General features: G+C 44.5%; 1 protein-coding gene across 4 annotated transcripts in view; it reads left to right on the top strand.

The window, feature by feature from the left end:
- MAG (myelin associated glycoprotein) overlaps positions 1-23718 on the top strand; it is a 69993-nt gene that overhangs the window by 661 nt on the left and 45614 nt on the right. The gene's annotated exons all lie outside the window — the stretch shown is intronic.

Below are 23718 nucleotides of genomic sequence, written 5' to 3'. Positions count from 1 at the left end.
TCCGTGGTGAAGGGCCCAGAACTCCCTGGGGTAATTCCTAGTTTCTGTATATCAGAGTGTAACTTCTGTGGATCTCCCAACGTAAGATCAGAGAGAACACTGGAATCCATCCTGGAGAAATGAATGAGAACTTGAAGTCAAGATATTTCCCTGTCTTTAAGGAAGAGAGGCAACATGGATGGTTTAGGGCAGTGATTCCCAACTTTGGGTCCCCAGATGTTGTTGGACTACAACTCCCAGAAATCCTGGCCTGCACAGCTAGTGGTAAAGGCTTCTGGGAGTTTTAGTCCAAGGTTGGGAACCACTGGTTTCAGGTCATAGATCACTAACTAATCGCTAACAGCCAGTTATCATATGAAGGACTTTCTCAGGTGCATTAAAATAAAACACCTCCAAATTGTTACCTCTGGATCTTTTCTTGCCTACTGTAGTTTGGCAATTAGCTGGTGTGGTTTTGTCACTGATGGCTGGGAGGCTTCATTTCCATGAACAATCCGTCCTGCACAAATTTCAGATGGATTCTTGTCTCTGCAACAATACAGAATTTCAGGTTCTAATGATATCTATAAGATATAGTTTAGCCCTTAGACCAGAGATCTAACCTGGCTCTTTAGGCAGGCCTTCCCCCCAGTCAATTAACTTATTTTCTGTTTCTTTATTATTCTATCTTGGCAATGTATATATAAATAGTTTGGTAGGGTTTTATTATGTATGTTTATTGTTCTGTTTTATTACCTGTGTTTTATCACTCATGTAAGCCGCCCCCAGTAGACTTTGTCTAGGGGGGCGGGGTAAAAGTCCAATAAAAGTAAAGTAAAAGATGTCCACTTGTTTAAAAAGCTAGTGTTTTTTGTTTTGTTTTTTAACTCTGTCTTCCAGAGTCCTTGGCCAGAGTTAGATTGGCAGTGTTGGTCTGCTCGGCATTGAGTTAGCCTGTCCAATGAGACAGTTTAATAGTTGATTCTGGTTCCCAATTTCTAGGCAGCCAACGTAAAATATAAATATTCAAGATACAATGCACTGGGGAATTTAGCTAGGATAAGTGGAAGAACAACATGGTACTGCTGGCAAGGACGTTCTGTGAATTGTTTTTAAAAAGGTCACATTTCCAAACTTTGTGGTCAATTGACCACATTTGGCCCAATTGATACAATTGATCCAGTCTTTGGTGAATGGGGCCGGCCCTAATATTAGACAGAGTGAATCTCTCCCAGAGAAGGACTAGTACTTATAGGATTTGCTGTTTCATTTGTCAAAATAGCTGGGTCGCTTTTAGGTACCTTGTATCTTGCCACAGGTTGTAGGGGCCACTATATATTGTCTTGCTTTAGGCAGCAAGCTATATCGGGCTGGGCTGGCTGGTGACTATAACAAATTTTAATCGAGGTGTTGACAAGAAAGAGGGTCCGCTGTTTCATTCCTAAGAAAAAAAGGGAAGATGTGTTTTCATTTTATTTAACTTTTATTTATTCATTGTTGGGTGTGTGTGCGAGAGAGAAAACACAAGACAAAAGTATTGTGGTGTATTTAAGACATCGGAACTGTTGGAACAAACTAATACAACTAACTCTTTGAAAAAGAAGACTGATAAATTGAACTGTATCCATTAGAGATGAGCATGAACTGGGAAACTGGTGGTTCATGATATTGTAAGTTCATCTTCACCTGAAAGATGTTAAGTTTCTGGTGACAGAAAAATGGCACCTGCCTCTGAGACTCTAGAAAACTGCATCCGTCAGATACTGAGCTTTTACTACATGGCTTATCGTAGCATTGCTATATGGCTTTACTGCTAATGCTGGGCTTTACTCAATGAATAAGCAGTCCCAGTAGCATTTTCTATGTTCCATAGGATTTGCAGAAAACAAAACAAACATACAAGGTAAAGGTTCCCCTTGACATTTAGTCCAGTCGTGTCCAACTCTAGGGCACGTAGAGCCAGCGTTTGTCCTGTCTCCAAGCTGTAGAGCCAGCATTTGTCTGTAGACAGCTTCCGTGGTCACGTGGTCAGCACAACTAGACATGGAACACTGTTACCTTCCCACTGTGGTGGTACCTATTTATCTACTTGCATTTACATGCTTTCCAACTGCTAGGTTGGCAGGAGCTGGGACAAGCAACGGGAGCTCATTCCGTCACGTGGATTTGATCTTACGACTTCTGAACCTGCAGCACAAAGGCTTCTGCAGTTAAACCCGCAGCACCACCATGTCCCTTAAACATACAAACAAACAAATAAAAATTGAAGCTCCAGTATCTGGTTCCTGCATAAAGGACTGTAAAGTCCTTTATTCCACCTTACAGAGGACAGCTCTCTAGTTGACAGTGTCCTCTACTATTCAAAGATTTGTCTCATCCATTGTAGTTTAAACATGTAAAAAGTAACGGGGGGAAAGGACAAGGGAGAGCAGAGAGGCCTTGCACAACTGCTTATCAAAAAATAAAATCGGCAAGCTAGGAAAATGACAGGCCAAGCGGGCATGCACATCTTGGCGGCTGGGGTATTTATTCAAGTTTCAGGGCAGGGAGATATTTTAGACGTGCTGTGAAAATGCAGCATTGGTTTCCCACAGCTATAGGTTTATGAGTCACCGCCACCAGCTTTCCAATATGGATTTATGTTCTCTGTGTACCTTTTGTGAAGTTGGGCCAGATTATGTCACAGTAACAACAGGCAGTTATGTCATACTTTTCTTAGCTTCTCAAAGCAATTGGACATAATACTGAGCCAGATAGGAAGGATACGGTGGTAACAGAAGATTCCTGCATGAAGGGTTGGTCCATATGAACGTTGGGGTCCCTTTCTATTCTATAATTTTGTCTCTCTACTTTGGTGATTGTTATTTCCTCTCTCAGTTAAAATTTGCACTGATTCCTTTCCTATTATACGGTGGCCATAGGGCTTGGTTTCCAGACATTCAAAATCCTGATTGCCTACTAGATTTCTTTGGCTCCCTCAAAATTTTCAATTTACCCTATCCATCAATAGACATTCTGCCCTAAATTCAATTATTCCATTCCCAGTCCCAATGAGAGTAGACTTATCGGAATGTGCTCAACGGTTGCCAGCACTGCAATTGCTATAAATCTCAGTCACAAATTTGTGCTAGTTAAGTATGTATAGGCATGTGTTGTTGTGAGACTTGATGAATAAGGTCTCCACGAAGAGCTGAGCCTTCTCACAAAGATGAGGAGTGGCCTCCACATCTTTCAAACAGCTTCCCACTGGAGATGCCAGGACCCCTCCCTCCCAGCCTTCAAGAGGCAATTAAAGACTCGTCTCTTTGAGGAAACCTTCAGAGAGATTCTCCCCTTGCAGTAATTGTGAGCATGGGTTTCTGGCCAGTCATCAATGTATTTCTTTCTGTTGTGAGCTGTTTTATTGGACTGAGTTCATTGGAGATTTGATTTTGGCAGGAACTGCATTGGGTTTAATACATGACTGTCTATCACCCAGAGCAGTGCTTTGCATTATTTGGGTGTTATTTGAAAACACCTGAAACAAACAAACAAACAATATACAAACAAGCAAGCAAGCAAGCAAGCAAGCACATAAGCAAGAACATAGCTAAGTGAATTAGGTAACTGGCTGCAGAGCCAGAGGTTGGAAGTTTGATTTGCCACTCTGCCTCCTTGAGAGGGGCTGGACTTGATGATCTATAGGATCCCTTTCAGCTCTGCAGTTTTAAGATGAGGGTAAAGATGAGGAAGAGGACATGCTTCTATTAATCCTTTAACTTGTACCAATTTGATTTTGAGATTTGCACAATTGTTGCTGTTTAGTCGTCTAGTCATGTCCGACTCTTCAATTACCCCATGGACCAGAGCATGTCTTTCATTGCCTCCCGGAGTTGGGTCAAATTCATGTTGGTCGCTTCAATGACCCTGTCCATCCATCTCGTCCTCCGTCAACCCCTTCTCCTCTTGCCTTCACACTTTCCCAGCACCAGGGTCTTTTCCAGGGAGTCTTCTCTTCTCATGAGATGGCCAAAGTATTGGAGCCTCAGCTTCAAGATCGGTCCTTCCAGTGAGCACTCAGGGTTGATTTCCTTCAAAATCAATAGGTTTATTCTCCTTGCAGTCCAGGGAACTTTCAAGAGTCTCCTCCAGCACCACAATTCAAAAGCATCAATTCTTCAGCGGTCAGCCTTCTTGATGGTCCAGCTCTCACTTCCATACATCGCTACTGGAAAAACCAAAGCTTTGACTATGCGGACCTTTGTTGTCAAGGTGATGTCTCTGCTTTTTAAGATGCTGTTGAGGTTTATCATTGCTTCCTCACACGACTCTTCTTTAATTTATTTTACTCAGGCTTAAAAATGCAATACATTTGTGGCTGCAGTTAGCAATTGATTGGGATTTAGCAACTGGATTTGAGCCCATGCCACCTCTCCTCCCAGTTAGCCAAACTGACCTACAGGGTCTCTGTCAAAAGTTCCCGGTGGGTCCAGAGGCTCGCCAATATCCCAAATAGTGATACTGACACCCAGCCCTTCCTCACTTATTTGTTTGGCTTGGTAGCAACATCGTGACAAACTCTGCATAGTACGGTATTAAGAATGGCATCAGAACCTCAAAATGTGTGTTATTATTTTTTTACCTTTCCCCACAGAGAAATATTGCGGTATAAAAATGTGAAAACATAACAAACTACCTCGCCCTGTTCTGAGTTAAGCTGAGAGTGGTTTGAATATAAACATGTCAACCTTCTGTTTATTTAAAAAAGTATCTGCAAGATACAGTGATATTTTTAACACCAGTAATGTCTTCTAATCTTGGTTGTACCGAGCTCTCTTTTCTTCCCCTGTTCTCATAATAATCATGCGCTGTCAAGTCAGTTCTGACTTATGGCGACCTTTTCAAGGGTTTTCCAGGTAGAAAGTACACAGAGGTGGTTGACCCTTCCCTTCTTCCAGGGGCACCCTGGGACTGTACAGCTTTCCCAGGGCCACACAGGCTGGCTTTACGGTCAAGAGGCAGAGAGAGGAATTGAACTCCAAACCACTGATCTTTCCAGCCAGCTTCCTCTGTTCTCGTGGTAGCTTTACGTGTAGATAGATAAGCATTCATTGCTCAACAGAAGGTTTCCTAAAGTTAAGATCTCCATTTTCTTTAAATGAGATTTGTGGTCTGAAGGTAAAGACTAAAAAGTAGACCTTGGAAATGCTATTCTTGTGGACTGCAACTTCCAGAATCGGTCGTGCTGGCTGAGCAGTCTGGGTGGTGTCATTTGAAAAAGTAACTTTTCCAAGTTGTGCTGGAAAGGGCTAGAAAGAGGACCTCAGTGGAGCTTCTAAAAGTCTTTGTAATTGGCTCAAATAAATCTTTGACAGATTGGGCATTTATAAGTATTTAGAATGTGTTCATTTTTTTAAAAGCTGGTGACCGCATCTTAGAAACACCATTCTTTATTTATTTTTTGAACAGGAGGTGATGCAAGTTGTCACACACACACACACACACACACACACACACACACACACACACACACACACACACACACACACACACACACACACACACATTAATACAAATTAGTGCAATGTTAGGAAGGTGTCCTCCTCAAATAGGTGAATCTAACACACATCTAATCACTTTATTATCAATAATTTCAGCAGGAGTTCTTTCGTTCAATAAGGAGGGCCCTGATCAGGAATTTGGAAAGCAGAGCTGAGTACCTGAGATCATGCCCAATTTGTATACCTTTGGAGGTTTAGCTACAAAAGGAAATTTGGTTCAGTTTTGGACATGCTGACCAGAAACCTGTTGGTGATGCCTGCTTGGGCAGTTCTACCGATGTAACTTCCAGCAGCAAGCTGTTGTAAGTAAAGGAGTCAGCCTAGGCATTTCCTGTCAGCAACCAGCTGTGTGATTCGGTGTATGACAGGAAATATTTATGTCGACTTCTTAACTTGTGGTAGTTCACTTCTGAAAATGATGCTGATGGTCGTATACACCAGTGTAAATATTCAGTAGGGTTCCAGCTTATGTGTCACATCTAGGAGACCCGATAGCAGTACCTCTCCTAAGTGTATTATTTAAAGCTTTAGTTTAAATGTTGGTATTTGGCTTTCTATTTAAATGCTGTATCTTCCCGCTCTGCCTTACAATCTCAATTGCTCTGAAATGTAGCTTCCTTTGTTTCCATGGAAATTTGGCCCAGCGAACGATCCCAGAGATGCTTGTTGGCTCTCAGCAGCGGCTTGCTCGCTGGGTGATGTAAGTGGACACTAGACAGGGGCACGGCTCCGCAAGGAACAGCCTGAGGCTCACTTGGGACAAATAGCTTTGTTTTGTGACCTTTCGTGATGTGGTGCTGCCAGGCGGTGCCATTCCAGAGCTGCTGTTTCCCGCTGCTGCGCGGAGTATGACCTGCTTTTGACCACACAAGCTATTGTCATCGAGCAGAGAGGAGGAGGAGGAGGAGGAGCTTAAGTCCGGGAAGGCCTGTGGAACTGAATGCAACCGTGTGTGTGTGTGTGTGTGTGTGTGTGTGTGTGTGTGTGTGTGTGTGTGTGTGTGTGTGTGTGTGTGTGTGTGTGTGTGTGTGTGTGTGTGTGTGTGTGTGTGTGTGTGTGTGTGTGTGTGTGTGAATTGGGCACATTTGCGGCTGGCTTCCCATCGTAGGAGAAGATGCTAAACTATCTCTTGAAGATGGGGGAAGTGACCTAGTGATGAAGTGATGGAAGGGAACAATACAAGTGGTCCTTTAGAGAAAAACCAAGGGAGGCCAAGCTGCAAAATCCCGCCTGAGTATGTCACGATCAGTCAACCTCCCACAGTGACTTAAAATCCAATGACACTACAGTTACTTTAACAATAGTGACACTGGATATGTTAAGCTACAATAGTCTTTGTCCACAGGCAAATTAACTGTAGGTAATGTCCCTGCAGTCCATGGTAAGTGTATTCATAGCTGGTGACTGTCAGATCCAGATCCCATACATATTATTTTTGTCCTGTCGTGCTCCTTAATTATAGCAGCAATACAAGCAGAAGGAAGATAATACTAGCGGGAGCAGAGGACAGGTGGCAAGGACTGCCAAGAATACCGGAAAACGTAGCCACAGAAAGGTGTGTCCAGGAGCAAGCAGCTTGCCCAGTTAAGGTTGCCAGCTCATCCGCATCCTGTTTCTTGAGAAGGCAGGCAAAAGCCAGAGAGCGAAGGGCAGGGCCTTGTGATGTCACAGAGACAGGGCAGGCAAGAATGCAGCAGGAAGCAAACACAACATGTTTGCAAATACCTGTGCACCGAATTGGGGAACCATGGTGCTATCCGGGAATGGACAGAGACAGGTGCCCAGGCTTTTAGACCAATCTCACTGTTGTTGTTATGTGCCGGTCAATTCACCCCCAGCCTATGGTGACCCCATGAATGAGCCATCTCCAAAATGTCCTCAACTGCACTGCTCAGCTCTTGCAAACTCTAGCATGTGGTTCTTTTCGAGAGCCAATCCATCTCATATTTGGTTTTCCTCTTTTCCTGCTGTCTTCAACCTTTCCCAGCATTATTGTCTTTTCCAGGCAATTCTTTCTTATGATGTACCCAAAGTAAGACAGCCTGTCTCAACATTTTTGCCGTCAGAGATAGTTCAGGCTTGATGTGATTTAGGACTCCCTTGTTCGTCTTTCTGGCTGGCCTGGGTGTCCGTAAAGTTCTCCTCCAGCACCATGTTTCAAAGAAATCATTTCTTCCCTTTCATATTTCTTTACTGTCCATCTTTCACACCCATACATGATGACTGGAAATGCGAGAATGTGGATGATCCTGGTCTTGGTCTCCAGTGACGTATCCTTACACTTGATTACCTTTTCTAGTTCCTTCACTACTGCTTTTCCACGTCTCAGTCTTCTGATTTCTTGGCTGCGATCGCAGGGAGGTGGGGGGGGCAGAGTGGGGGGGGGAAGAGAGACCAAGCTTTCTTCTCTTGTGTTGCTCACCCTGAGATCCATCTGTCAGCCTGGGGAACCGAAGAGAATTGCACCAGCTCCTTGGATTTTCTTTTAGCAGCACCCTGGGAATCGCTGAGCAACCTTGTGACTCTCGGTGCTCCTTTTTTTTATTACCTAAAACCTTGGGAAGGCAGGCTGACAGTGAAGTTCTTCAGTTATCTGGTTGCAGGCGGGCACGTGATTCTTGCTCCTCGCTGCCAATCCATCTGTCCGCCACGTTTACCTGTCACATGCCTCTACCTTCAAACTGCTCCAGCCTCCCTCTTGGGGGAAACCAGCCTGGGCCCCATGCCATGGATACCGGAGGCGCCTGAGAACAGACCCGGGCCTCGTGCCAGGGGTAGGCGGGCACAGCTGCTGCCTGTGGGAGGGAAGGGAACGCCAACCGTGGAGGCAGGAAAGGGGAGTCTCAGCCAGCACTCGTACCTACAGTACGTGCATGTGAGCCTTCTTGAGCGTGCCAATGTGACAGCACTGCCACGGAGGAACTCAGGGATCTTCTGCACTTATGTAGAAGTCCCTGGAGCATTCATTTGGGAGGCCGAGTGGTCAAGATCCCACCCAGACTGCTGGGGCTAGTCCTTTTCCCCTAGATCAGAAGGAGGAGAAGTCGGCTATTACAACCAGAATCCCCCAGCCTAGGAAAAAAAAAAAACACTAAATTCTGCCTCGTGCTTTGCAGCAACTTTACCACTTGGGTTAATCTGCAGCAGGAGCCTGTGAGTCTGGATCGAAGTGTTTCCTGGTGGCTTCGAGCTTCCAAGTATTTGTGCTTCTGATTGCTATCTCTTAGAACTGATGGTACCAGATGGGAGCAATGGAAAGGATGTGACAACTGTTATGAGCTAGGTAGAAGTCAGATGTCGTATGAAGGACTGGTTAAGGCCAGCAGCTCTTCAAGACACTGTTTGTCTCTCACCTGGATGCAACAGATCGCAGGCTTTAATGGCCTTCATGTCCAAACTTCCTTCTTCTAAAAACTGCTTCCCTTTGGGAATAATCCTAGAAATCAATGTAAAACAATGTCAAAAAACCAATTTCCTGCTGAAGGTTTTCAAAAGCTTTGTCTGTAAGTACAGTGGTGCTTCACTTTACGATTGCCCCGCGTTACGACGAAACCGCATTATGACGATCTTGCGATCGCAAAAGGATGGTCTGAATGGGGTTTTTTCGCTTTGCGATGATTGGTTCCCTGTTTCGGGAACCGATTCTTCGCAAAACAACAATTTTCCTCCGGCTGATTGGCGGTTTCAAAATGGCCACCGGGTAAATAAAATGGCTCCCCGCTGTTTTCTGGGACGGATTCCTCGCTACACAGACACCGAAAATGGCCGCCCTATGGAGGATCTTCACTGGATAGTGAGTTTCCAGCCCATTGGAATGCATTGAAGGGGTTTCAAAGCGTTTCAATGGGCTTTTTATTTTCACATTACGACGTTTTTGTTCTGCAGCGATTTCGCTGGAACGAATTAACGTCGTAATTGAGGCACCACTGTAACTGGAATCCTGGTTGAAAACCTATAACGAGCAGCTCTGATTGTGGACATGAGTTCAGTTGTTGTTGTTGTTCAGTTTTTAAGTTGTGTCCGACTCTTTGTGACCCCATGGACCAGAGCACGCCAGGCCCTCCTGTCTTCCACTGCCTCCCGGAGTTGGGTCAAATTAATGTTGGTGGCTTTGATGACACTATCCAGCAATCTCATCCTCTGCCGTCCCCTTCTCCTCTTGCCTTCAAACTTTCCCAACATCAGGGTCTTTTCCAGGGAGTCTTCTCTTCTCATGAGATAGCCAAAGGATTGGAGCCTCAGCTTCAGGATCTGTCCTTCCAGTGAGCACTCAGGGTTGATTTCTTTCAAAATGAGTTCAGTACCAAATGCCACAGCACTAAACTCTATCCCTGGAACAAAGTGAAACTAAAAATAAACCATGAGGAAAAGGGAGGCAAAGAAAGCACAGAAGGTCACCAGAAAAGCTGTGAAATAAGGGATTCAAACTTTACATCGTGTATGCAGCAGAGAAAATACCGCTACAGTCCATGGCACACCCTGTACTATTAAGTGAAGAAACCCATGCTACAGTCCTTAAGCTGTGTCTAGTTTAAAAGTCTTCATAGCTTACAGACTACAGTATTGATTGGCATTACACCATGTGGTGTAATGAACAGAGCGCTAGACTGGGGCTCAGAAGGCCTGGGTTCAAATCCCTGCTCAGCTGTGGAAACTCATTGGACATCATGAGCCTTGTAAAACCACTCCTGAAGTATTTGATTTACCTTGAAAACGTTGTTAGGACTGCTATAAATCGGGTATAATGTGACCACACTTAGAAAACCAATGCATTACCTAGAAAAAAATGTATGTGTTTATTTGGAGACTCCTCCCATAATCTAAGATCCAAAATTAGGGGTGGGAAAATCCAATAAGTATGAGGGCCATTGGGAAGAGGACTTCTATTAATATTTTTTAAGCATGCTTCATGGAGGATCCTGAGCAGGCCACATTTTACAACACAGGAAAGGGATGAGATCCAAATAGAGAAGGGTCTAGCAGCTGTATATCAGAAGGGGCAGGGGAACCCACTTTTCTTTCTCATTTACTGATAATCCATTTCTCCCTTCTCCTCACTCAGACCACCTTTTTGCTATTGCAAAGTGTGGAATTTCTGGTTAAATTCCATTTGCTACCCAGCAGAAGTTCAGAGATTCACAGACAAGAATAGCTACAAGTTCCCCAGATAGCCCGCCTTTTTTTTACCATTGATCGGCATTTAGGATCTCAGGAACTCATTCTGAGACATTTGTAGGAGAAAGAATAAAAAAAGTTTCGTTACTTACAGTTGCAAACAGATCAGCAGCAAAGCAAATTGCTTTCTACAGAGTAAAGAGAGGGAAAGGTACACTCAGGAGAGAGGTAGGGTCTCTTTGAATTCAGAGGCAGGAAGGAATGACTGGTTAGTGCTGGATAAATTGAGAGCCCCCCAGCCCAGAAAAGTCCCTCCCAGCCACACCTACTAGAGGCAGCATGCGAGATTGTAAAATCTTCAACATTTTCTTCCTTCTTTCCTTCCCCCTCTCTACTTCCCTGACCTGCCATCTGCCACTGGAGTGACACATCATTCATGCCCTTGCCATTGGCCATGCTGGCTAAGGGATGAGGGGAACTGTAGTCCCCAAAGTCACATTTCCAAGCTGTGCTCCACACTGATTTTTTTAAAACTGTACCAAAGCCTACCTGTGAAACAATGGTTGGGCTTTGCCTAGTGATAATTGTGTATCATGGGCTCCATGATCACTGCAGATGGTGACAGCAGCCACGAAATTAAAAGACGTCTGCTTCTTGGGAGGAAAGCGATGACAAACCTTGACAGCATCTTAAAAAGCAGAGACATCACCTTGCCAACAAAAGTCCGAATAGTCAAAGCTATGGTTTTCCCAGTCGTGATGTATGGAAGTGAGAGCTGGACCATAAAGAAAGCAGACCGCCGAAGAATTGATGCCTTTGAATTGTGGTGCTGGAGGAGGCTCTTGAGAGTCCCCTGGACTGCAAGGAGAACAAACCTATCCATTCTGAAGGAAATCAACCCTGAGTGCTCACTGGAGGGACAGATTCTGAAGCTGAGGCTCCAATCCTTTGGCCATCTGATGAGAAGAGAAGACTCCTTGGAAAAGACCCTGATGTTGGGAAAGTGTGAAGGCAAGAGGAGAAGGGGACAACGGAGGATGAGATGGCTGGACAGTGTCATCAAAATGACCAACATGAATTTGACACAACTCCGGGAGGCAGTGGAAGACAGGAGGGCCTGGCGTGCTCTGGTCCATGGGTTCACGAAGAGTCGGACACGACTAAACGATTAAACAACAACAAAATTGTGTATCATCAAGTCAATTCAGACATATGGGTTTTCTAGGCACAGGACTTTTAGGTATTCTGAAGTGATTTATCTTTCTCTTCATCACGGAGGGTGCCCTGAGACCGTGCAACTTGCCCAAGGCTACCCAGGCTGGCAGTCTGGGGAGTCAGAGTGAGGAACTGAACTCTCAGCCAGTGGCTCTGCAGCCAGGTACCTAGCTATCCTGCATCAATGGCTGTTGATGATCTCTTGTATTCGCAGCGTCCCTGCCATGGATGACATTTTCTAAACTGCTCACGTCGCAGGGAGCCACAATCCCTCTCTCGACTGCAGTGAAGAAAGCAAAATCATCCCGGAGAGGTGTGTGAAACATTAACTGCTTTACATCCAGGAATAGAAGAACGCAGAAGAGAGAAGGTGACATTAATCCATCACTTGCATCTCTCTTTCATTCATCTAAATCAGAAGATCGGTTCCCTTGGAGACAGATTTAGAAGATTTCCTCCCCTCCCTTTTTTTTTTCAGGTGCCAAACAAAGGGACCAAAGAAAATCTAAAATCTTCCTATTGTCAAACCCCTGCGGGGCTGTGATGAATTCGGCAATGATTAGACAGCACAGGCTTGAAATGTGGGCAGAAGTGAAGGATCCGATGAACAAGCAGACAGGAACCAGAAGGGCCTGCGGCAGGCCCTCTGGCCAGCCTGCCAAAAGGGATCTCGAGCAGAAGATCTGTTGCATTTGAAGCATACGCTATCGTTCTCACATGAAGGAACTGCGCTGAGGAGAATAATAGTGATCATAATCTAGAAAGGGGAGACCACTGGAGTCAAAGGATTGTTGTAGAGCAGCTAAGACCAGGCGTTGAGGACCCTGTGGCCTGAGAGACGTCATGGGAGATCAGAGGGAAACACACCTGTTCCAAGCCTAATGCTTCCCAATGTGTTACACTACAATTCCCATTCTCCTCTGTCTGGTTTACTGCTTCCCACAAATGCCTTAAACAGGCTCAGCCCTTAGACTGGCTTTCAATACTCTGACCCTCTCTTGGAACCGCTTTTTAAAAATTATTATTGCTCAACAGTTTTGAATTTCTGGCAAAATTCTCTCTTTTGCTGCACAGCAGATGTACAGAAAATCCGCAAAGGAGAACAACTTCAAGTTTGTTTGTTTTATTTAAAATATTTGTACCCCACTTTTCTCCTTGAAAAGGACCCAAGGCGGCTTGCATCACTGGAAGACAATATTTAAAGACAGTGAGTATAAAGAGGCAGCTTACATCATTAAAAGACCATCTTAAAGCTAAAAACAATGAGTATACAAGTACAGTATTAAAAAGGAAAAATCAGATGCCACTCTGAGAAATGGGAAGCACAAGTAGTACTAAAACCCAGTCAAAGCAGTAAATCATAACAATCCATCTAACAATCATACTCAGGTAACTAGTTACTGAGGGAAGGCTTGCCGGGAGAGAAAGGTCTTTGCCTGCTTGTGGAAGGACAACAAAGGTGGGGCCAGCAGGGCCTCCTGTGGGAGGGAGTTCCAAAGTCTGGGAGCTGCAACAGAGAAAACCCTCTCCTGTGTCCCCAACAGATGTACCTGTGAAGTTATCCAGAGCTCACCCCTTTCTTATTAACTGGCACTAAAAGTCTCAGTAATTCACTCTGAGATATCTGTAGAAGAATAAAAAAACATGTCTTTACTTACAGTTACTTGAAGACTTTTACATGCTGCTTTCTTTACTGCAGATGCACTTAGCAACCAACTGAATAGATCAACAGTGAACAAACAACTGCCATCAACTGAGAAAAGTCAGTAAACACACTCAGCAGAGATGCAGGACTCTCTTTGAAATCAAAAACTGGAAGGAACAATTGGTTAGTGTTGAACAGATGGACAAAAAACCCAGCCAGAAAGTCCCTCTCAATCACACAAACTACTGTATAGACAGCATGTGAGGTTGCAAATATATCAAGGTTTTACAAGCTCATATATAGGTAGCTTCCTGGGTTATGTCAAGACCCCCATGCTTTCTCCAGCCAAATATCTAAAGGGCTCAAAAGTACAATATTTCCCTACTCCCATCCCAGGAAGTAGAAATGTTAGGTGCCTCATGGGGCAGTGGTTAAAAGGCAGTATTGCAATCTAGACTCTGCTCATGGCCTGAGTTTAGGTAGCCAACTCAAAGTTGACTCAGCCTTCCATCCTTCAGAGGTGAGTAAGTTGAATCCCTGGGGGTAGGAGGAGCAATGTGTAACCTGCACAATTACATTGTAAACTGTGCAGAGAGTGCTTCAAGGAGCCTGGTAGAGCAATATAGGAACTTTGTGCAGCCAAAACTCTGCTCACAACCTGGGTTCAATCCCAGGCAGCTGGCTCAAGGTTCACTCAGCCTTCTATCCTTCTGAGGTCACTAAAATGAGTACCCAGCTTTCTCTCTCTCGCTCGCTCTCTGTGTGTGTGTGTGTGTGTGTGTGTGTGTGTGTGTGTGTGTGTGTGTGTGTGTGTGTGAGAGAGAGAGAGAGAGAGAGAGAGAGAGAGAGAGAGAGAGAGAGAGAGAGAGAGAGAGAGAGAGAGTATGACCACTGGCTATGTCAATATAGGATTCCGGGAACTACACAATTCCAGACTGACACCCCGCCCTCCCAAAGAAGGGAAAAGGAAACCACTTCTGAGTACTCAATGCCAAGAAAACCCTGGAAAGGGTCGCCCTAAGTCAGAATCGACTTCACAGCACAGAATTATTAAATACAGAAATGATAATGTGAACTCTCTTGGACTAGTACAGCCTTTTTAAAAATCATGCTTGGGGGCCGGCTAAACTTGATATTGCTTAAGGGCTCTGTTGTTGTCATATGCTGCCAGGTTGCTTCCGACTCATAGCAACCCCATGAATGAGCCATCTCCAAAATGCCCTGTTCTCCATTGCCCTGCTCAGCTCTTGTTAACTCAAACCTGTGGCTTCCTTTAGGGAATCAACCCATCTCATATTGGGTCTTCCTCTTTTCCTGCTGTCTTCCACCTTTCCCAGCATGATTGTCTTTCCCGTTTGATCTCTGAGCGTTCATCCTGGAGGCAGGCGGTGCATCATGGCCTCTCCCAATTTGAAGAGATCCTTGTCCAGCAGGCTGAGGCAAAGAGGCAGTCCCGAAAGCAGCAAAATCAGGGAGCTGGACAGGGGTCAGATTGTATTTGTCTTCAGTGTGGAAGGGATTGGCCTTCTCGAATTGGCCTTCTCAGCCACACCAGACGGTGTTCCAAGACCTCTATTCAAAGCACGTTACCATTGTCTCTCAAGACTGAAGGATGCCTAACCTAACCTAACCTGTCTTTCCCAGAGAATCCTGTCATCTCATGATGTGCCCAAAATAGGATGGACCTCCAAAGATAATTCAGGCTTGACTTGGTCTAGGACCCACTGATTTGGCTTCCTGGTACTCCAGGGTATCCACAAAGATCATAGCTAGCACCCCATTTCAAACAAGTCCATTTTTCCCCTGCCAGCTTTCTTGACTGTGTAGCTTTCACACACCTAAAATATGCTCTCCCTCACTTAAGATGTGCATCTTAATATGGCCTTAATGATCTCAAAACGAAGACCCAGGTGTCAGCTGCCTAGCTGGAAGACCCAACCTTTGGCAATGAACCTGAGTGATTAACTACCTGGCACAGCTCTCCATCCTGGTGGGAGTATTTATTGCTTGGTGCCCTGCCAACTTTTCTCGAAGGGAGGAATAGCAGCCGTCTGTAAGTGTCTCACTCAGGAAGCCCGACGGGTCTCTAGGAACTTTGGGTGTGCGTCCCTGTTCCCATTCTGTTTCTGCAGCCCCCAGAGCAAAGGTGGGTGAAGCGTGGCCTATGTGTTTTTGCCTACCTGTCTCTTTTTCTAGCAAAGGAGGAGGTAAACTAGAACTCCTAGGAGCCGCTTTTCACGTTTCAAATAGATTTTAAGCTTCTCTGCATATTTTAATATTCAAATTCATGTTGGTTGTTTCGCAGACACTGTCCAACCATCTCATCCTCTGTCGTCCCCTTCTCCTCTTGCCTTCACACTTTCCCAACATCAGCGTCTTTTCCAGGGAGTCTTCTCTTCTCATGAGATGGCCAAAGGATTGGAGCCTCAGCTTCAGGATCTGTCCTTCCAGTGAGCACTCAGGGTTGGTTTCCTTTAGAATTGATAGGTTTGTTCTCCTTGCAGTCCAGGGGACTCTCAAGATCCTCCTTCAGCACCACAGTTCAAAAGCATCAATTCTTCGCCGGTCAGCTTTCTTTATGGTCCAGCTCTCACTTCCATATGTCACTACAGGAAAAACTCTGCAGACTTTTATTGGCAAGGTGATGTCTCTGCTTTTTAAGACGCTGTCTAGGTTTGTCATCGCTTTCCTCCCAAGAAGCAGGCGTCTTAATTTCGAGGCTGCTGTCTCCATCTGCAGTGATAATGGAGCCCAAGAAAGTAAAATCTGTCACTGCCTCCATATCTTCCCCTTCTATTTGCCAGGAGGTGATGGGACCAGTGGCCATGACCTTAGTTTTTCTGATGTTGAGCTTCAGACCGGTTTTTGCACTCTCCTCTCTCACCCTCATTACAAGGCATTAACAGGCAGTAATTACCCCCAGAACAATGATAGCCGCCTTCTTCTTCTTCTTCTTCTTCTTCTTCTTCTTCTTCTTCTTCTTCTTCTTCTTCTTCTTCTTCTTTGGACTTATATACCACCCCATAGCGCTACAAGCACTCTCCGGGCGGTTTACAATTTTAATTATACAGGCTACAGATTGCCCCCCCCAGCAAGCTGGGTACTCATTTTACCGACCTCGGAAGGATGGAAGGCTGAGTCAACCTTGAGCCGGCTACCTGGGATTTGAATCCCAGGTCATGAGCACAGTTTTAGCTGCAGTACAGCGTTTTAATCACTGCACCACGAGGCTCCTTCTGTGGCTTTTCCCCCACCAAACCCCTGCTGCTTCTTTTGAAGGGAGATGAGCCTCCAGCCATCCACCAATCATCTTCCAGCCCTGTCCCTACCTAGGGCAGCTTTTTGAGTTAGCTTCCTATAGAGTGGCAAGCATCGGGGCTCTCTACCTGAAAGCCGGAAAGTAGAAACGCAGCAATTGAAACTGCTGGAGAATTGGCTGCAGAATTTTTAATTTTGGGTTAAAAGCAGAAGTGCAAGAATTCAGAGAGCAGAATAGTTTTAAGTTTCCCAGAACAAACCACCCCTTTCTCATTAACTGGCACTTAACTGGATATTTCTTTAACCAGTCTATTGGGAGGGGAGAGGACAGTATTCCTGTAGAAGGAGCTGCAGTCCTTCTGCAAGAGTCCACACTGCCTCACAGCATAAGAGCTTCCCCTCTCTACTTCCCACCCACTCAGCAAATGGTATGCATCTGAGCAGTTATACTATACCGATTTACAGCGGAATCATTTTAGATTCATGCCAGCAGGATATTGTTGCAGAGTTTTGCATTTTGGTTAAATTCTGCCAACTGTGCAGCGGATGTGCAGGAACGCCAAGAGCAGAAAGCTTAAAGTTCCCCAGAGTAAAACCACCCCTTTTTCTCATTTACTGGCACTTGCAGTCTCAGTAACTCACTCTGAGACATTAGAATGAGAAAGAATTAAAAAGCATTTTACTTACCTTTTGAAACAGATTAAACAGCAAACTGAACAACATGACTGCTTTCAGCATCAGACTTCAACAGACTCTAGAAAGAGGGGGAACACTTAACAAAGAGGTAGGGCTCTTTTTGAACTCAGAGACAGGAAGGAACTACAGTACTGTATTGGTTAGTGCTGGACAGATTGACAGTCATCCCAGCCCACGAAGGTCCCTCCCAGCTACACCTACTACTAGAGGCAGCATGCAGGATTACAAAAACTCCAACAGATATCACTTGAGTTCCTTCAAGAAAGTGTGGCTGGGAGACCAAAGTAACCTGTAAATCGCAAGAGAGCTATACCACAAAATGTTGCAGCCTGATAGCCATCACTGTCCCAAGACCTTCCCTTCCATTGTTTTTCCTCTCCAATTTCCAATCTTTTTCATCAATAATCAGTCAACGTCCCATGCCTCTTAAGCATGCTCTGTCCCCATTTGACTCTTCTCTCCCCACAACCCAAAGGTTTGTCGTAGTTCCGCAAACCCAAGCTGGCTGGTGTTTGCACTCCCTCTTGTGTTGGGGTGATGAGACCTGTGTTAGCACAGTGCAGAGGGCAAGGGAGGAGAACGTGAGGAATTTCCCAAGAGATATAAGAATGGTAGAACAGCAGAAACACGGACAATCCAGGGTTTCTGCAGAGTTTAACAAGCAGCAAAAGCTAAACCATTGGTATACTTGAGAACAAGGTTATGTGAAAATCTAATTTTCATGTGTTCTTTGGAAAACTTTCCCAAAATTTGCAAGTATCTTTGTATGTATTTGGAAGCTGGCCAGATAGTTCATCGAGTGAGGTATCTGGCTGCCGAGCCAGAGGTTGGAAGTCCAATCTCCCTCTGTGCTTGCAGGGGAGCAGCCGGTGTAGCCTTGGGCAAGCTGCACAGACCCAGGGCGTCCTCAGAAGAAGGGAATGATCAACCGCTCCTGAATAGGCTCTACCTGGAAATCCCTGAGAAGGGTTGCCATAAGTCAGAATTGATTTGGCAGGACATCATCATCATCATCATCATCATCATCATTGTCGTCGTCGATGTCGATGATGATGATGATGATGATGATGATGATGATGATGATGATGATGATGATGATGATAATAATAATAATAATAATAATAATAATAATAATAATAATAATAATAATAATAATGTTAATGTTAATGTTAATGTTAATGTTAATGTTAATGTTAATATTAATATTAATGTTAATGTTAGATTTATTTTTTATTTTAAAAAACTAGGGATAAGGTACGGAGTACAAAAGATTGAGGGCGATATGGGGGAGAAAAAGAGGGGGAAGGAGAACACAAAATATACTGTCATCTAATTTGTTCATGTTGCGATACCAAGTCAACGTTCCGCCTTTCTACAATTTGATTGCCCTCCAGGTTTCAAATTACAGTTACATCTTAGTTTAATTCTATGTTATTCAAGCACTATCTGGTGACTCAAGCCATTTATATAATACATTTTTATTATAAAAAGCACATTATCATTACTGTATTATATCTGGAATGAAAAGAAAATGATGGCTGTTTTTAAATGATTCTGGAATAACACAAAACTGATAGATTGATCCATCCAGACCTTGAGTTTTGAAAGCTCAGCTCTCCAAAGTCTAGATTTTAATTCAGTATATTCTATCACAACAGCACTAAATTACGGTTGCCACCTCTTTCTCCCCCCACCCCCTTTCTCCCCCCCTCCCGAGAGCCTTTTTTTCTTCATCACTTTTAAGACATACGTTTAAAACATGGTCATCTTGGTACTGAGGAAATTTTGAATTTGCCCATCAAATTTGGCCCCCTTTTGAACTTGGCCACCATAAATCTGGAATAATTCCATTTCTATTTGTTTTGGAAGAATTCCCCCCAATTCCCAAAATTTTTCACATTCAGGAATGGGGGGGAACTTGTGGTTGAGAAACATATTCAGTGTTTTCGCGAAGGCTTTCATGGCCGGGATCTAATGGTTGTTGTGCGGTTTTTGGGCTCTTTGGCCATGTTCTGAAGGTTATTCTTCCTAACGTTTCACCAGCCTCTGTGGCCGGCATCTTCAGAGGACAGCACTCTGTGCTCTTTCAGAGTGCTATCCTCTGAAGATGCTGGCCACAGAGACTGGCAAAATGTTAGGAAGAACAACCTCCAGAATATGGCCGGAGAGCCCGAAAAACCCACAACAACCAAAACATATTCAGACTCGGGAAAAGTAGCAGAAAAGAGATGACACTTCAATAAACTATCAGCACTACACTGGAATAAGATCTCATTAACCATTAATTAACAATTTTGCTCTAAATTTCCCATCTCTTTTCAAGTTAGGATGCAGGAGAAAGCAAAACAAGAACCTCTCCCCCCCCATTTACTATATGTTATAATTGTCTTAACTTCAAAAGCTTTTCCTCCCACTGACCACATCCCTGCTGTTGTTCTCGAGAGTCCAGTCTCTGTCACCCGATTTCACAGGTCTCTCCCAGATCTTTGCAAACCTGAGAGAGCAGCAGGAAGGAAGCAGGCCCGAGCACGTGGCTGTTTACTCAGCAGCAAAGTCTTCACAATCAAATTCACCATGGCAATGTGTACGGGCACACCGAGGAAGGCAGACGGGAGCTGCCTCTCCGAGGAAGTGAATGCTGGTTCCCCCATATGTTCTGGTGCTTGGTGAAGATTCACAGGAATAGTTGGGGAGGATCCAGTACCCTTACTTCCCTTTCTTCCTCCCCCCCACCAGAAGAACTCAAGGAGAGCTGAATGGGTGTGTCTACGTGTGTAAACAACAGTCGAAATCTGTATCACTGATCCAGAGTTGACTTGTAAAAATCTGTGCAATTCAAATATGCCCTTTCACACCATGCAGAGAGACCTTGAAGGGGGCAACCGGGAGGCAACTGCATGGCCTTCTTTGCAAGGATGGTTCTGGATGGCACTGAGGTCCAGTGTTCAGTCTTTGTGACAGTTCTAAAGGAAACAATGGTGTTCGGATAATGTTAAGGATGTAAGGTTATGTGCGGTTTTGTTTGTTTCTTTGTTTTAATCAGCAATAGAGTTGCTTCAAAGTCAAAGATGGATTTAGACATACCGTATTTTTCTGTGTATAAGACGCCCCATGTATAAGACGCCCCCCACTTTTCTAACCCCAAATTAAGAAATCTAAGTGGGGCTCAGCAAGTGTAGGGGGGAAGGGATCAAAACACCGCAGGATCACTTTGATCCCTGCTTTTCCCTCCACTTGTGTTTGTTCTCTCCTCAGCTTACTTCCATGTATAAGACGACCTTCAATTTTTAGTCTAAAAATTTTAGACAAAAGTATAGTCTTATACATGAAAAAATACGGTAGCTCTTAAGAGACATCCAGAGGATGGAAAAATTACCCTTGGCAAGGGGGGTCTGGGGAATTTTAGTCTGAAAATGTAACTCTTCCAGGCTCTGAAGTGACCTGGGTTTCAGGTCTAACTCAGGGTGTGACTATACTGCAAAATGCCACATGGTTTGTGTTCGAGTTGGCACCATTAAATTTGATCCATTTTTTGCCAGCTGCACAATATAAAGTGAATTGCTTGGAAGCCCATGCTTTTCCCAGTGACATTCGTGTTTTTTTGTTCAGCCTTAAGGGGGTTGTTTAATTTGCACTGTTCCAGATCACATTGCTTTCTTCTTTTTTTCTGGCATGTGTGGTCCTTATTCAGTCCAAGAGGGTGGTATTTGTGTGCACCCTACAGTGACATTGACAGTGAAGTCTCCAGTGGGACCCAGTATGTCATTACACTGGGATAATATCCCTCAAGTGAGTGCTTGTTGTCTCTTCTCTGATCAACTTTTCAACCATGCCTGTCAAGTTTAGCGCTGTGTCAGATAAGTGCTGCCCTGCTAAAGCTGCTTTGCTTCTTCATTAGTTTGCTTCTCCCTGCCCTAGAAATCACTTTTGGTGGGGACGTCCTCTTTTCTGTGATCTGAAAGCTTTGCTGGGACCCAGATGAAATCGACAATGTAGTCAAGTTTTCTTGTCCTTTTAAACACCTTCCTTTGGGTTCCTGCCCATTCCTCCTCCTGTGACCTGACAGCTCTATCGGGATCCAGATGAAATTGACAGAGCTCGTCAAATTCACTAGTCTGGTACCTCTTAAATCAGTTCACCGCTATGTCATTTCAGAAAAACTAAAAAGAGACAGTGTTCAAGTAGTACACCACAAGAAATGGAACATCATACCTCTGCACTGTGTGGAAACACCAAAGTGATCATGGTCCTATGGAAGACTAATTCTTCTCGACATATGTATTTTAAGCCCTGATAAGTTGACGGCTACAGCTTGTGGCCTGAGAGGAGAGATAAAGGGGGAGTAATCAAGGGAAAAGACCTGGAAGAAGGCAGTGTTAATAGGTGTGATCAGAGTGAAACCTTCATCACTGCCTGTGTTGGCCAGGATTTCTGAGGGTTGTAGCCTGAGAACATCTGAGTACCCAAGGCTGAGAACCACCGATCTTCATCTATATATCTGTCTCTACCACTCCCCAGAGCTTCATTACAACATAGTAAGTCAAGGCGCTGACTATGTTAGGGACTACCTACTAGACACTGCTGGAAAGTGTCTCAGAATGAAACCTGTCTTTCTTCTTGTCTCTGGGCTTACCAGTCATGAGACAGACCTTGCTTCTAACCCAATGGCATCCTTAACTATCTCCTCTCCTTGTTTACACTCTCCCATGGAAGTAAATGATTCAGTCTTACAGAGGATGGTGGGAATCACACGGGCTTATGCAGCATTTTCACAGCCATCTCCCTTGAGAGCCTACGCCCCCACAATCCCCCCCTGCTAGCAAAAATCAGGAGAATTGCACACCTCACAATACCACCAGGAGCCATCCCAGTTTACAAGTTCATTCCCAGTTAAAATGACCAGGCAGCAAGAAGAGTTTCTGCCCAAAACCTTAGAAATCGGTTGCGAATCAGAGAGCTTACCCACATGGAGTATTTTAAAAAGCTTTTTTTGCTCCTCTGATATTAGTACTTTAGAGGCAAGACTGAAACAGGTGTCAGTAGAATTTGTTGTTGTTGTTGTTTAGTCGTTAAGTCGTGTCCGACTCTTTGTGACCCCGTGGACTAGAGCATGCCAGGCCCTCCTGTCTTCCACTGCCTCCCGGAGTTGTGTCAAATTCATGTTGGCAGCTTCGATGACACTGTCCAACCATCTCGTCCTCTGTCGTCCCCTTCTCCTCTTGCCTTCACACTTTCCCAACATCAGGGTCTTTTTCCAGGGAGTCTTATCTTCTCATGAGATGGCCAAAGGATTGGGGCCTCAGCTCCAAGATCTGTCCTTCCAGTGAGCAATAGAATTACAGTGTGTCAAAGTGAAAAGAGGGAAAAAACCACCCCGTTTACTTCCTGTTTTCTTTTGTTCTGCATTGCTTCACTGCATGAACTGCTTATGTGGACCCGGTTACCATGTTGATTTGTGCTCATCCATGCAGATCCACACATTTTGTGGGCTTGTCCTCTGAACTGATGTCTTCTTGTAGATATGTTTCCACTGATCGATGTCCAACCAACCCTCCATGCTTTAATGCCACTCCCACCTGTTTGACTTAAATTTAAGTTTTTACATTGGGCTTTGTTTTGTAGACCTGCAGCAACCCTTCTCTGTTGCCTTCTTTCTTCCAACTTCTCTTAATGCTGATGATGTGCTGATTTAATCAAATCTGATTTATGGTGACCCTTTTTCAGGCTTTCCAAAGTAGAGACTACAGTACTCAGAAGTGATTTACTGTTCTTTTCTTCTGGGGGTAGCCCTGGGACTGCGCAGCTTGGCCAAGGCCACAAAGGCTGGTTCTTCCCCTAGGAGACACAATGGATAATCAAACTCCCAACCTCTGGCTTTGCAGCCAAATACTTAAACCACTGAATTATCCAGCAACAAATGCATTGAGAGCCACACACACTCCTGTCTTCTAACGCTACTAGGATATCGGCTGTTGCTCCAATCATTTAAAAAATAATAATAATGAGTGAAAATATTATGACTCTCCAAGCAATCATTGATGCAGCACTGTACTGCTAAAGCAGAAAACCAATGGGAAAAAATGAAAAAGAGAGATACTGCCATACAGTGGATACGTAAAAATGGGAGGGTTTGGGAATGACAGGCATTTGAAACAAGGGGAGGAGCATAAAGTGGGCAGGACTAGGGTGGTGAATACAGCCAAAAAGGGAGGTGTAATTAGTGTTGGGGTTGAGATGTGACAGGACAATTCCGGAGGTATGGACAGGTGT

Source organism: Pogona vitticeps, chromosome 9 (genome assembly GCF_051106095.1).
Source record: "Pogona vitticeps strain Pit_001003342236 chromosome 9, PviZW2.1, whole genome shotgun sequence".
Classification (NCBI taxonomy): Eukaryota; Metazoa; Chordata; class Lepidosauria; order Squamata; family Agamidae; genus Pogona; species Pogona vitticeps.
The sequence above is the reverse complement of the archived record's forward strand: the minus strand, read 5'-3'. Positions and strand labels throughout refer to the sequence as shown.